Below are 12979 nucleotides of genomic sequence, written 5' to 3'. Positions count from 1 at the left end.
TTCCCAACATGGGGTAAGACCTCATTTACTTAATTCATTTCTCTACTGCTCAACAGATTTTCTGATTAATTTTATTTCCTAATCCATAAAGTCCCAACTTAGTTCACTGAACTCTTATATTACCTGGTAGTCATCACTGTTCAGTTTAATGCAAAATATACACAATGACCAACTACTGCTGAAGTGTTTAGATCACTTTCCCTCTATATAGCACACTGTAGTTACAGTTACATACATATCTCCCCACAACGATACTTCATTTAACTGCCATAAGCCTGTAACAAGGTAGATTCATTATTTTACAAATGAGAAAAAGAAGGCACAGAGTCACCCACTAATAGACTTGCCAAAGGTCATATAGCAATTAAACTTCACTGCTAAGACTTGGTACGCTAACAGAATTAAAATAAAATTTCATGCTTCTTTTATATTTCCTGATACCACCTAGGTCAGGGTCTCTCCTACAGAAAGCCTTTCACAACATCTTTCACCAACCTCTCTAACTGACCCTTGCACCCTGAACATACTTATCAGTGTATTAAGACCACTTATTTACAGATCTCTTGCCCCATACTCAAGACCACCAGGAAAAGGATCCTTTTCTTATTCATCTTTGAATCCCCAGTACCTAATGCAGTGCCTGGCACAAAGTAGAAAGGCAAGGCAAGTTTTCAGAGTACAGACTGACCACACTGTAAATGTTCAATAAGTACTGCAGACATTTAGAGCACATCTATCTGGGTTGACCCAATTCACATCATTTCAGAGAAAGTCACACTTCAGGACATCTAGAACCAATTAGGTTTAAATATAAAATGTACATTCAAAGAACAAGCATTATCAACATAGAAAATGCAATTCTTAAGTGCCACTTACATTAAGAGCAATACATACTTTTAAATATACTTAATTATAAAACACACAGAACAATTAAAATTTGAATCATTATCTTAGGAGTCACAAGGTCCCCAGCTTAGAATTTAGTCATTTCATTATGACTCTGACTTGAAGAGAGATGAGGTAGGAGTTTTAACAAAATCAATTTGTTGTTAATTATGTTTGAGTTAGTATGACACTTGTTTTCAAAATTCCGTTTAAGAGAATTTAGTTTTAGATCTGGTTTTGCTCACTGCTTTCTCTTTTCTTTTAAATTGAAAGTCTTAAATCATTGGAATGGTCTTGATGACAATATTTCTGACTTGATCCAGCCATCTATAACTGCCTACCAATGTGTGCAGAGCTATAGTGCATGTTAGGAACATGTATGTAACAAACATCATTTAACTTCTATATTCCATAATAGGATTCTACAGGGAACAAGGTATGGAGCTGTTACATTGCTCAAAAGTATTGCTTCTTGAATGTTTCCACTGTAGTATCTATACAAACAGCACTTCCCAATCTCAGGCACCCATTCCCCATTTTGTCAAAGACCTGTGTTATCTTAGTCATGCAGTTTGCATTCTGCTCCTAAAATATGCATTTGTTTTAATGTAAAAATTTTTAAATTACTTACCAGTTAAATTACTTAACTCACCGCCCCCTCAATGAGCACAACTGAAGCTCCAAGAAGATGGGTCATGTTTATCTTGTGGCTTCAAGTACCCCGGAACATACCACTTTGTACCCTAAGGGTATTCATATCCCAGTTTGAGAAACAGGGATCTAAACAATTAAATAGCCATAATACTTAAAAGTGACCAACATGTTCCTATAAGCCCATTCCCCAAACTCTTAAGGTCAGTTTTCTTAAGATCTTTTCAATCAGTACTGTTTCTTTTTTCAGCAGTATACATATACTAATGTACATTAGTATACATTCTGGGCCAACACTTCTAAAAGAACCTGCAGGGCAAGAGTTATTTCTGGAGTGACAGAACACTTGCACACAGACCTCATCCTTCCCATCTATTGAGGTACCAAGCTGTCCACTTAGAAAAAAGAGATTCAAAGACAAGGAGAGCTTTCACTGCTGTTCCCTTCCTCCTCTTATTTGCCCCAGGCACAGCTTCTAAGAAAAATCTTAGCAGTCACTTGGATGGCTCATTCATGTAAGTTTATCTAATTTCAGCATTTGTAATTCCCACCTCTCCTTTTGCTGTCACAAAAGTGCAATTGAACTATTTTACATTTTTCTAGAGGAAAAGAAAGATGTGCTTCTGGTAGCCTGAGAAGACATCATTTTCACAATCAGAACCCTACTTTGTTGTTTATGAGATCCCAGGTGCCTAGCAAACCCTGACATTAATGAGGCCTATGTCAAGTTCCCTATGACATCCATTGTATTTTTTAAGAGAAACTGTAGGCTAAATTTTAAGTGACCCTTTCAAATGTTTAAAAAAATTACTGATGACTGTAGCACTGATGTAAAACATGGGTCATCAGCTAGATTAACTCACTTTAAGACAACTTTTATCAAAGATCCCAGCTTCTCCAAGAATATGATTCCACCTGTTCCTCATCAAAATACAAATTGCCTCAGGCCACGGACTTTTGAGGTCATTTGCCAACAGTCAAAATACACATTCCAAGGGTTTCTATGGAAAAGCAGCAGCAGCCACCATTTCCTGGGATCTTTACATACACATTCAGAACTTAATGCTTTACACGCATTCTCATCAACTCCAAAAATAATCTCTGTAATTCGTGTTATTCTCTCACAAATGAGGACTGTTGGAACAGAGAAGTTAAGTAACTTGTTTGGTGTCACCCAATAAGGATGTGGCATCACAGTGTTTCAAACTGAGGACTCTGACTGTAAAGCCTATATACCCACAACCACCCACTGCTGTACATCTCCTCTACCTAAGAATGATCCAGCAAATCCTCCAAACCCAGAAAGGTTTTATTACTACCATTTTTAAGACCAGAAAAGAGAAGTATCATTTACCTCTCCGTGGCTGCAACGTCAGTTTGAGGACGGAAAACAGAACCTAGCTCTCAAGCCCCTGGTCAGCAAAGCAATGTGTCCACTAGCGCATCATGTTCTTTGGCCCCAGGTCAGTGATCATTCTAAAAGAGAAGTACAAATCACTTTATGAACACAAAAACATACAAATGCACATATAGCATGAAGAGCCAAATGAGGGAAAGCTGAAGACAGATAAAATTAGGAAAGAAAGAATATACATGTTAATATGTCCTGTTACTAATTAAGCCATTCCATAAATTCTATTGGCTAATTATAAAACATTCAGTTACTTATTTAGACATTTACTAATATAAAAAATTAAAACTTTGTGATGATCAAGATAGCATCCTATTGCAATCTTGCAACCAAATAATGGCATATGTATATACAGTCAACTAACAAAAAGTTAATTCTTATAGATGCAGTGATAGTACAGTGTTTTATTTCCTTACCTTCAGCAAGTAGTGGCTTTACTGATTAAGTTGGTCTATACCACAAGACTATTTTTCAGTTTAATAAGACAACAATGGAGCTTTCAGTGACCTTTCAAAATCCCAGAAGCAAAGCAATGAAATACTCCTTAAAATTAGGCTGTGAGCTGACAGTTTTCTCCCTAGATTACTAACAAACTGTCAAGCTTCAGCATTAGGTAATGATTGAGTGGAACTTAAATCCAAAGGAAAAAAAGGAAAGAAGGCAAGGAGGGAGGGAGGGAGGGAGGAAATGGAAGGAAAGGAGGGAGGGAGGAAAGAGAGGGAAGGGAGGAAGGAAAAAAGAAGAGAGGGAGGCAGGGAGAGAAGGGGAAGGAAGAAATAAATTCCCAAGTGAAATGAAAAAGCTAAATTTGAATTAAGCATTCCTAAAGAATTTGGCATATGAAGTACAACTAAGAGGGAATCCATATCACAGTTAAAGCCCACAAAAGTAAGCTGATAAAATACATTCTTAAATGAAGCTAAACAAAAGTCTCTGTTGAGAGACAACTTCCAACAAAAATGAGGATTAGTATATTTAGTCCAAGAAACACTTTTGTATTGGAGTTCATGTGTTGTTACTAGTATGCCAAAAAGGGAATGAGATTTTATGCATCTGAAAATTGACTAAAAATGAGGATCAAGCATGGAAAAAAAAAATCACTATTCTTGGGGTGTATGTTAGCAGTCTATATGCAATGTCACACCTTTGCATTCAAATACTAGTCACTGAGAAAATACACAAAGATACTGCCAGGGAAGATCTGAAGATGAACACAGTGACTAAAGATTAGGGATGCTTAAAAAAACAAGTATGGTATGCCAAATTTATACAGCCAACTGTGAACCATGGTCCTCAGAGTTACACATTCTTTGCCATTATTGTTCTTTTTAAAGCTGTATGTTCTTTCTCAAAGTATTAAATCATGACAAATCTTAAGCTGTTTGAAGAGGCACCTAATTTTTGGCAAAAGAGCCTGACAGGTAAACAGAGTAGACAGATGATCAGCTAGGTTTTGGTTTAAAAAAAAAAAAGAAGCCTATAAAGTATATGATGATGTGTAGTGAAGTTGATGACAACAGCATGCCTGAAACAAAAAACCAGCGTCTAGATGTTACTGTCTACCAGCAGGCACACTGTGCAAGGCTCTGCCACAGGATTCCTCCTCAGGGCCCTAGTCAGCCACAGGTGGCCCCAAGCCACCCAGAGAAGTCCTAGGTGGCTGCCCTCGTTTTTGGTGTTCTTTAAAGCAAAAATCTTAAAGCTCTTAGACTTTGAATGATCTTAAGGGTAACTTTTACAGCTCTTAAATCTTAATGTTGGCTGAATGGATTCCCAAGGATAACTTTTACAACTACTCTTCAAAATGTATTTTCCTAATTGGAAGGACACTGCTGTTGTAATATTACTGACTGATTTAAGTAATAACTTCCTTTAGGCAACCTCATACCCTCAATTTATTCTCTCTGTAGATTTAGTTGTCTAATAAAAACAAAGTATGAATCCTGGCATCCAGGAAATCTCAAAGGATAGCAAATCTAAAGACAAGATTTATACCATCAAAACAGAGTAAGTGATGAAGCTGATGACTGCATAGGGCATAACTGAATCAAGAAGCAAAATAAGGTCTGTAGAATACAACGTTAACAGGGGAAAACATGCTATTCTCCCCTCAACTACAGACTTGCTGGACTTTAATTTTTAACCCACAAGGAGCTTATTTTATTAAGTAAAACATGCCACCTGCCACCCACAATTTCAAAAGGAAAATAAAGGGGAAAATCATAAGAATGCAAAAAGTTACACAAATGGACTAATATTTTAGACAATTAAGCATGGTTTTATTCTAAACCCAACACTCAATTAGTGCTACTGCATTTAGTTGCTTAGTACCATTTTTTCGTGGAGGAGGGTGAGAAGGAACATTTTATAGAGTTCAAAAAGAGTTTCCTACGAGGCAGATTGCTGCTAAACCCTACAGACTGAGATTACACACAGTGACCTGGACAACTTTGCTTAGTTAGCACCAGGGCTGTTTTAATTTCTTCATCAGTTTGACACAGCTTTTCTTAGTTAAAAAAAAAAAAATCAAGACTTTCTTTTCTTCAAAGCACCCAAGATGATACATCAACTGCTGCTGGACACCAGTACTAGGATATTTGAGGAAAATACAAGAAGAGAAAACTCTGGCTGGCAATTCAACAGAAGTTTTTCAATGATGCAAGAAGACTTAAGGACAGAGTGAATTTAATACACATACCGTTTAACTTCTTTTGCCGCCTATAGCGGACATAGAATTTTAACTTTCCTAGTTGATCTAAGCTCAAGGAATGCATGAAGATTCTACGTATGTGAATGTTTACTTCATGCTCAACTGTGGGCTACAGGAAATTATCTACTAAAGAGTAGTTACTTATAGTCGTAGATATTTATAAACCAAGTGCAGCTAGTGCAGTATTCAATTACAGCATCCACCCTCATATTTCAGCGTATGGGCAAATTACCAGTGGAGTGTCAAGAATAAATTCATTCTGCCCTACTGGCGCTTTAGATCCGGTTACACAATCCCGGGGCAGAACTACCTTCGCCTAGCCCTAGAGCATCAGGTACTAGGCACTGTACTAAGTTAGAGTCAGGACATTTTAAAGCGGGAGAGAAACTTATGGGTCGCCTGAGCCAATTTAGCCAGCCCATAATCCCAGGAATTTGTCACATCACTTGAGATCAGAATTAAATTAAGTTTGGATCTCTTTGAAATCTCTTAGCGCACAAAGTCAGGCTGCTATCACTACAAGGGGGGTCCGACACTGGTCCAGAAAAACTTGATGCGGATCTCGTGTCTCTTCCTCCCACCGTGAGAGGGCCAAATCGGTCGGGTCTGGCCACGAAACCGGGCGCGAGTTTGGGGGCTCGGCGGGGCCCGGCGGGGGCGGCGAGCGCGCATCCCCCCGCCCGCCCAGGCGGCGTCGAGGCGCGAGCAGCTCAGCCAGCCTTGCAGAGGGAGCTCTCGGCACCTCTGGGGTCCCTCTGCTCGCAACTGCAGCAGCGCCGCCTGCGCCACTCGGCGGAGACGGAGACCAGCGGCGTCAACGCGCGGACTGGGAGCGACCGCCGAGCACCCAAGCGGCGGTGGAAACTCGCAGGGCGGCCGGGTAGGTTCCGGGGACCGGGCGGGCTGGAGGAGGGGCAGCCAGAAAGGCGTCAGCCAGGGCCCGACACCCATACTGCACAGACACCCGGCTGAGCGCGCGGCACCAATGGCTCGGGACCCTTGAGCGAAGCGGGCGCTTAAGCTGGGGCGCGAAGATCGCCTCTAGGCAAAGGACACTAGCCGCGGGAGGGGCGGAGGGCAGAGGGCGGGCCGCGGCCGGGCGAGCAGCCGGGCCAAGAGCCGGCCTCGAGGGCAGAGACAAAGGAAGGAAAATGGAGTCGCCGGCGCGCGGGCCTCGGTCGCCGCAGCCGCCGGAGGCCTAGCGCGCCGGCAGGAAGGAGGCCTAGCGGGCGGGTGTGTGTGTGTGTGTGTGACGGTAGGGGGGGGCAGCCGGGCCGCGGAGGCGGCGGGCAATGGCGGCGGCCGCGCCGCAGCAGGGACGGTAGAGGGAGACAAACACCCCCCGGCGGCGGCGCTGGCGCCGGGCTACAGCCAGCGCCGACCGGAGCGGCCCCATCGTGACACCTAGAGGCGGCCCGCGAAACCTCCTCCACCCCGGGCCCCCTTACCTCCGCGCCACACCCCCCGCAGCGCCCGCTCCGCCGCCGCTCCAACGCTCCGGCCACCCGGCGTCCCCGGCCAGCTCCGCGCACCCGCACTGGCTATCGTCGCTGCCGCTGCCGCCAAAGAAGCAGCTCCGCGCACGGTTTAATCGCTCCACAGGCTCGGACACAAAATGGCGGCGGCGCGGTGTAGTGCGCCTGCGTCGGCGCTGCCGGGGCCGCGGGTGCTGATAAGGGAAGGGACGGGTGGGGGGGCCGGTTGAGCGAAGAGTGGAGGGCGGGGGAGGAAAGGTGAGGGGAGGGGTTGGCGCAGGGCAGCATGGGAGGCAGCCCCGGGCGCCAACTTTCAAAAGCGGGCGCGATGGCGTCACGAGACGCACCGCGAGTCGCGTCACGCCGCAAGCGCCCTCGCCGGGTCGCGCGTGGGCTTTGCGGGCGCGGAAGCGTTTGGGCTCCCGCTGGGTGGGGCTTCCTGGGCGGAGGCCATCGCCTCTAGGCAGTAGAGAATTACGGGTGCACTTGACCTGGTTCTCTAGTCGCAGTCTCCCGTCCTGAACCCGTAGAGGGCGAGAGGGAGGGTGTTTGGAGGAAGCGTGCGCGGGGCAAAGCTCTGGAGCTGAGGCGGCTCTTGGGCGGGGCTCCGTCCCAATACCCGCCCTAGCCGGGACGGATCCGCCCTCCGAACTTCCCACGGCAGCCCGCCACCGAGAAAGTCTGGGCCGGTTCTTGGGTACTCCCAGCTCCTCAGAACAATCCAGCACCCGCGACGGCGAGAAGGGCTGTCTTTGCCCAGCGGCTTTTGGGGATCACTCTGCCCTAGAAGAAGGCCTCCTAAAACCGGATGCGAAAGAAGACGGGCCTCCTAATACCTCCTTTTGGTGTCCCAGGCCACCTCAGCCCGTAGAGGCCAGCGGAAGACCAGACTTAATGCTTTTACACGATCATAGCAGTCTTTTGCCGAAAGCACTTTGTTACTCGTCGCGGTGTAATTGTGTACTTTAAAACGTGCATTTTTTTGCCCTTGCCGGAGAGCTGTTGAGTAGTCTGTGAGCGGAGTTCTCCGGCCCCTCACGGGGCGATCGCCCCTCCCCCTCCCCAGGATGCACCTGCCGTAGAGTTCGCCAATTACTGACTGGAAGATGTTGGTACTTATGGGAATCTGACACAGGACTATATTCTCGACTCCCGTACCTTAAATATCACGGATAACAACAAATGCACCCAGAGTTAAAGGGACGGCTTCTGTTCCACTCAACTGAGTGTTCCATTCATTATAAGAACACCAGCCCAATATTGACAGGTCTGTTTTTTTTTTAAAAAGGAGTCAGAAATCTGGATTTTAAAAGTGTAAAATCTCCATATATTCAGTGTTTGCAACTGAATCATGTTTTTAAACTGCGTGAGCTGATTAAACCACGCGTGTGGGCTGTCAGTTTGGACCTCCGACTGGGAGGAAAGAAGTTCCAAGGCCAAATCCTAGGCAATCCAGCATTCAGACTTAGGGTACTGGAGGAGACAGAGGGAGCATCCAGGAAAGCAGGATATCCACAGTGTTGAATTTGGAATCCAAGGGCACTGAAGGTTTCAGAAAAGGAGTGGTCAACTCTGTCTAGTGCTGCTGAGAGGTAGACTTAGTGTCAAAGACATGGCTATTGGACTGGTCACCTTGATGGTCACTGGAGAATATTATTGGTGACTGGCTTAATTCATGTTGGTAAATCAGAGACGTGGACCTGACTAGAATGGGTTGAAGAGTGAACCACCAAGTGAGGAAAAAGAGCCAGCACACTTAGGCAACACCAGAAGTTTTGCTGTGAAGAGAGCAAAGAAATTTAGGGATGACTATAGAAGGGTATGGAGTCAAGGGACAGGTTTCAAAAGATGGGAGGGTTCTAGAGCATGTTTATGTGATACATTAGAAGTGATACAAGAGAGAGAAAGTTTTCTTGACCTATATGGGAGTGAGGTCCATGGGAGGATATAAGGAATCTAGGAGGATTGACCTTGGATAGGAGTAGGATACTTCTACTATGATAATTAGGGTAACAGAAGTGATGACGGATGCCAATGCAGGAGAGAGGGCTTTAATGCCTTGGAAGCGCTGTGTACCCTTTGAAGTTTGTGATCAAGAGTTTAAAGTTAAACCAGTTGGCCCAGTGTGTAGTTTTTCTCCAATAACACTCAGCTGCTTGAGTACAGACATGAAAAAAGGGGATAGTTTGGTTTTTCAACACCAGGGTTCAAGTTTTATGTTTCTTAGTCTCAGTTGCTAATAATTAGAATTAGCTAATATTCTGGAAAAGTGTGAAGTATTTGGAAAATTTACATGTGACCCCTTTTTCTAGAAGCCAAATGATCCCATTTGTCTCTTATGTACACCTAAGGACTCAAGCATAAAGAAATAGCAAACTTAGAGGAAAATTACCAGATACCTCTGGAATATTTGTACTTTGCATTTTCTTCAGCCCTCCCCCTCAAATAGTTCCTGGTATACTTAGGAACTATGCACTAGAAACAACACAGCTGAATTGCACTTAAATTCTTAGCTTCTTTTTTCTTTCTAGTACCTTTAATAATCTGATAAATTCACTTTCTCTAAAACTATCTAAAACCATCTTCCTTGTCTTTAAGAGTCAGCTACAAGAATGCCTTCTAAAGCTTTAATGTGGCAATATAAGGCAATATATTTAGATGGGAAAAGCCTAAACTGTACTTACAATTTTATTTACAGCTGCTATGGTCTGAATATTTGTGTCTCTACCTAACCTCCCCATGTTCGTATGTTGAAAGCCTAGTGCTAGATGTGATGGTATTAGTAGGTGGGACCTTTGGGAGGTGCTTAAGTCATTAGGGTAAAACCTTCATAAATGGGAGAAGTGCCTTATGAAAGGGCATTCATAGAGATCACTAGCCCCTTCTACCATGTGAGGACATAGCAAGAAGGCATCTATGAAGAGGGCCTTCATCAGAATGCAACCGTGCTGGTGCCTATATTGGACTTCCCAGCCTCTAGAACTGCGAGCAATAAATTTCTGCTGTTTATAAACCACCTGGTTGGTTGTATTTTGTTATAGCAGCCTGAACAAACTACATTTGTTCAGAAAGACAACAACTGTATATCAACTATATTTACAGCTATATGACCTCTGAAGCATCAGTTAGAAGTCAGGAATGGGGTCCAAGTGACCTTGGAGTCTGCTTTCTGAAGATAAGGATCCTATGGGCTGTTCTGACCAACATTGAGAAAATTCTGAGGATCACTAGGAAAGAACAAAATGAAATGTTTTCTTCCCCTTGTAGGAAATTGTGATATGTCTTACTTTGTAGAATCGGCTCCAAAGACCAAGGAATGGAGAGCCAAACCAAAAGGATAGGCTGTTTCAGGCTGGACAGAAACAAGCTGAGAGGGGAAAGTAATATGATAAGAACCTGTGAAACAGTTGGAATGATAAAAATGAGAGGTTTTTGTTCCCTGCTGCACTACTCCAGACTACCTCACCAGTGAGAACTGTGGTGATTTAAAACCACTCAGTGATTTAAGGAAGAGTTCTTCCCATAGACTGACTTCTAGGTTTGTAGTCCCCAGGAGTTCAGGGTATTATCAGCAGAAGGCTGTCAGCTTACCACATGGCACTGATGAAGTCACCACACTCCAGGGTCTGGCTCTCAGCCTCAAAGGCAAGACCAGGAAAGGCAAGAGTCTGCATCCTGAGAGTGGATTCCTTCCATAGCAACTTGTCAGGTTCAGGAGCTTGATGGGTAATTGGAGTGCTACTTTACTGACTGGCAAGTGGACCAATGTCTTCATGCTGGCAAAAGGTATGTTCTCTCCCTACAAGAGAGCCTCCTAGGAAGCCAAATTACTACAAAGTCTTGGTGAGCAGTTAAAATTATTAAGAGATGTTAGTTATGTGCCTTAAATGTTTAATATCACCCTCTCTGGATGCTGGAGTCAGATTGTCCCATATTCGAGTCTTGTCTTAGCTCCTTATTAGCTGTGTGATTTTGATGAATTAGTAACAACTAAACTGCAGGTTTCTTCTCTATAAGAAGAATGGTAATTGTACTTTACAAGATAGTAAAGATTAAATGAGAAAATACATGAAAAGCTATTGGCACAGTTCTAGCTACCAGTAATGATACAATAAATTTACACCATTCTTACTATTTCTTCTATTTTTATGCTTCTTGCTCCCTCACTCCCAAATCCACCTTCTGAAGGACACGGCCTTTCTAGATTCATAGATTAATTAATAGAATCAGTTACTGACAGCTTTCCCTTGGTCTGGGAGCCATTCTTTCTGGGAAAGGTGTACTTTGTGCTGTAGTTATCAGGAGAACAATTCTATTTCCAAGATCTTCCTTGGCTCCCATTGTCGCCCCATATAAAGCTTGCAGTAATCATGGTCATTTTGTTTGAAAATCTTTAAGCAAGAAAATCAACAAATGAAGGAGAGATGTGTTGATTTTTTTAAGTAACAATGAATGGGCAAGAATCTTCCTACCCACTTTGGGGGTAAGATCTGAACACTTGAACACTCCTGATGCCTCTGTATCTATTGAGGACATGTGTGAGATATAATCGAATTCAGCAAACATTCATTGAGTACCTGCTGTGTTCAACACCCTGTTATAAGCACTAGGGACACAGAGGTGACCCAAGATGTGCTTTCTGACCTTGAACTCAAAGTTTAGCTGGTCAGACTTTTTAAAAAACCAAACCAAACCAAAAAACAATTAATGCAATAATTGCTATAATAGGAAGAAATAAACTCAAAGGAAATCATTCTTTAGGACTACCTCATTTCAGCTGGGTATTAAAGGATTAGAAGGCATTAACAAGCAAAGCAAAAGCATGCAGGGTGAAGAGCCATAGTGAAGGGGTGTAAAAAGGCACAAGAGTAGTGGGGGATAGCAAGTCATTCAACACCATTGGACTAGGGTGTAGAGTATTGATGCTAAAACTTGTAAGACATTTGGAAGACTTTCAATGTCAGTCGCCAAGGCCCATCATTTTCTCCCAATATTTTAAAGGCCTGCCCTACCACATCATCTCCTACCAGACCACAGAAATTTTTTTCCTTATGATGTCTGCTTTCTTCTGATCCCTGTAAAAGCCATATTTATTTTTTAACTCTTAGCTCAAATTGCTTTCTGACGTCTAAAGGACTTTACCTAAACCTACATCCCACATTTGGGAAGTACATTACTTTTGTTCTCTTTGCTCTTACCTGCATTTTTCAGGCAGGCATTGATCACCCTTTAATAATGCATTTCATCTATACATTTTGCATTTTGCAAAACGTCTTTATATCTGTCCTTTCAGTTGATGTTTACAGCTCAATTTGGAAAGCCAGGCATGGTTTTCTCCTCAAGTCAAGAAATGATGTGACTTGATCAGAGTCATCTAGTAACTTGTTGGCAAACCAGAGTGAGTACTCAGGTCTTCCAGCCCTACTCCCTCTCTTCCTGTTATTTCACTGGCTGCTCAGAGCTCCTCTGTCAGATAATACTTGCATTTTCACAGGGTCCTCTGGAGATGATGCTTTAGTTCAGAGGCTGCTTTGGAAGGGGAAGAAAAGTCTATCAGGCAGACTCTATCTTCCCCCATGCTCTTCCACTTCTCCAAATTTTATGTGATTTGTTTAGGGAGGAGTCTGCCCCTAAAAACAAGTTGGACACTCCTGCCTTAACCAGGAGGAAGAGCTTTACTGGTGAAAATTTCAGGCACTTGGAAGGCAGAGAGCACAGGAGTGATAAATTTTTGTATGTTTTAAGTAACTGTTCAAGACCCAGATCTGTGCTCAAGCTAGGTAATACTGTAGGTAGATGAGGTCCCTAGTCATTGAGTGCTTTATATTTTGTCGTATATTAGTCTGA

General features: G+C 43.4%; 1 protein-coding gene and 1 non-coding gene across 4 annotated transcripts in view; one reads left to right on the top strand and one right to left on the bottom strand.

Moving 5' to 3' along the window:
• The window catches only part of CTCF (CCCTC-binding factor), a 39862-nt gene extending 32541 nt beyond the window's left edge, over positions 1–7321 (bottom strand). The window contains exons 1-3 of one of the 3 annotated variants that reach the window (XM_017649268.3): positions 7106–7321; positions 2891–3012; positions 1517–1628 (exon numbers count right to left, since the gene is read on the bottom strand). The gene's annotated coding sequence lies outside the window, so the exon portion shown is untranslated. The remainder of the gene's footprint in view (positions 1–1516; positions 1629–2890; positions 3013–7105) is intronic. The other 2 variants (XM_017649269.3, XM_037025486.2) reach the window with 2 other exon arrangements.
• The window catches only part of LOC108390316 (uncharacterized), a 54452-nt gene continuing 44493 nt past the window's right edge, over positions 3021–12979 (top strand). The window contains exon 1 of the transcript XR_012126700.1: positions 3021–6537. This is a non-coding gene — a transcript (uncharacterized protein). The remainder of the gene's footprint in view (positions 6538–12979) is intronic.

Source organism: Manis javanica, chromosome 17 (assembly GCF_040802235.1).
Source record: "Manis javanica isolate MJ-LG chromosome 17, MJ_LKY, whole genome shotgun sequence".
Taxonomy (NCBI): Eukaryota; Metazoa; Chordata; class Mammalia; order Pholidota; family Manidae; genus Manis; species Manis javanica.
Note: the sequence above shows the minus strand (reverse complement) of the source record. Positions and strands in the feature narration are given on the sequence as shown.